The sequence below is a fragment of the Schistocerca cancellata genome, chromosome 6 (genome assembly GCF_023864275.1).
Source record: "Schistocerca cancellata isolate TAMUIC-IGC-003103 chromosome 6, iqSchCanc2.1, whole genome shotgun sequence".
NCBI classification, from domain to species: domain Eukaryota; kingdom Metazoa; phylum Arthropoda; class Insecta; order Orthoptera; family Acrididae; genus Schistocerca; species Schistocerca cancellata.
Window position 1 is genome coordinate 600,326,245 of NC_064631.1, and position 2,308 is coordinate 600,328,552.

Consider the following 2,308-nt stretch of genomic DNA (forward strand, 5'->3'; position numbering starts at 1 on the left):
ATTTGTTTGAAGAATGTGTATGATGTGCTGTAGTCTTTGAGTCAATGATGATTGCACTATGATCGCTTGTCGTTACATTCAGATACATACGCCAATCTATTTCTATATTTACAGCTGTATGATTGACAATAGTTATGTCTATGTTGTTAGTGCCACCATCGTGTCCTGTATATGTAGGTGGTTGTCCTTGTTTATTGATAATCCACAGGTTGAACTGCTGAAGGCAACAGCACCACCGGCATGCTGAAAACTTGTAAGTAGGCTGTTTAGGTTCTTATACTGGTAACGCCGCCGCCACGTAGCGCTCTGTATGAAAATCACTGGCTGTGCTGTGGCAGGTTGGCATTGTTATAATACTCGCCATTGTAGCGTTGGGCAGCTGGATGTTAACAGCGCGTAGCGTTGCGCAGTTGGAGGTGAGCCGCCAGCAGTGGTGGCTTTGGGGAGAGAAATGGCGGAGTTTTGAAATTTGTAAGACTGGATGTCATGAACTGCTATATATATTATGACTTTTGAACACTATTAAGGTAAATACATTGTTTGTTCTCTATCAAAATCTTTCATTTGCTAACTATGCCTATCAGTAGTTAGTGCCTTCAGTAGTTTGACTCTTTTATTTAGCTGGCAGTAGTGGCGCTTGCTGTATTGCAGTAGTTCGAGTAATGAAGATTTTTGGTGAGGTAAGTGATTTGTGAAAGGTATAAGTTAATGTTAGTCAGGGCCATTCTTTTGTAGGGATTTTTGAAAGACAGATTGCGTTGCGCTAAAAATACTGTGTGTCAGTTCAAGCACAGTCATGTATAATTTTTCTAAGGGGACGTTTCAAACTGCGAGCCCAGAACTGCTCTGAGAGGAATATTGAGATATGTCGCAAACGCTCAAAGTATTATGTTCCTAGGAAGTGCAGTAGTACCCATGAACATGTAAACAGGGTTAGCTGTATATTGATTTAATCGTTAGGGTTTAAATTATTTATGGATGGTGTTGCATGTCTAATTATTCACCTATTAAAGAGTCCAGTCTCATTAATGGGTCATTTTGTGATTGGACATGGCCGTTATCCCATGCACATGGCACACATGTCACTTTTAGAGAGCAATAGTTGCACACGCTGGGAAATTGGTTCTCAAGAAAACTTCCTTTTGAAATGCATTAGATAAAGCCACTTATGTAGTAACATTGAACACATAAAGCAAACAAGATTATATGATCCACTGAGGAACCAAGATGCACGGACACACATAAACACAAACGCCAACAATATCTCAATAGCAGAACATGACACATATAAACAGGTTAACCAATACAGAAAGCGCAGAAGAGACCTCGAGTAGCTCCAGTACTGAAAATGACGCGAGTGACAGTGACAACATTGATATAACAGAGAGGCACAAATAAACATAACATATAACTAGTAAAACATGCACAATTACTCACGTGAACACTAGCAAAACATGCACAATTACTCACGTGAACACTAATCAAAGATTGTAATTTATATCTTATTATGAAATAATCTAATTAAAACTGTTAAGTAGTTACATAAATAAATACATCATTGTAAATATAATAATATGACTGTAATATAAATTTAATATGAAGTAAGGAACCAAAATCAAACATTGTAAAAACAAAACATAAACACATCATGCATATTACGCAATTATACAAAACTAACAGGTCCACTACTCAAAATTCTAGTTTTGATCTACAAAAATGTTTTCACAAAATTAATAATAGGTCAGTAAAAAAAAAAAAAAAAAAAACACACGCCGTCGTCAGGCCACGAGTGGCCTACCGGGACCATCCTCAATGAAGGATGCGAATAGGAGGGGCGAGGGGTCAGCACACCGCTCTCCCGGTCGTTATGATGGTATTCCTGACCGAAGCCGCTACTATTCGGTCCTCAATTGGCATCACGAGGCTGAGTGCACCCCGAAAAATGGCAACAGCGCATGGCGGCCCGGATGGTCACCCATCCAAGTGCCGACCACGCCCGACAGCGCTTAACTTCGGTAATCTCACGGGAACCGGTGTATCCACTGCGGCAAGGCCGTTGCCAATAACAGGTTAGTGGAGGCTTGGTATTTCTCCTACAGCTGTGTAGCAACAGTGTATAGCTTAATTACACTAAATTAAGGCAACACATTGTTCCAAAGCCTTGTAGTCTTCGTTCACTAACTAACCTAGCTGTAGTAGTTGTTATGTAATCCGACAAACATCAACTCACCGAGCACTCTTAACATTACCGGAATAGATCCTCATTGACTGAACAAATCTACGTTCCCCGAAGATGAATGTTCATACA

The 2,308-nt window shown here is 40.0% G+C and overlaps 1 pseudogene; it reads right to left on the minus strand.

Annotated features, from left to right (window-relative positions):
* Nucleotides 1-1,943: 1,943 nt before the first annotated feature.
* On the minus strand, nucleotides 1,944-2,061 carry LOC126089600 (5S ribosomal RNA; annotated as a pseudogene).
* Between the last annotated feature and the right edge of the window lie 247 nt (nucleotides 2,062-2,308).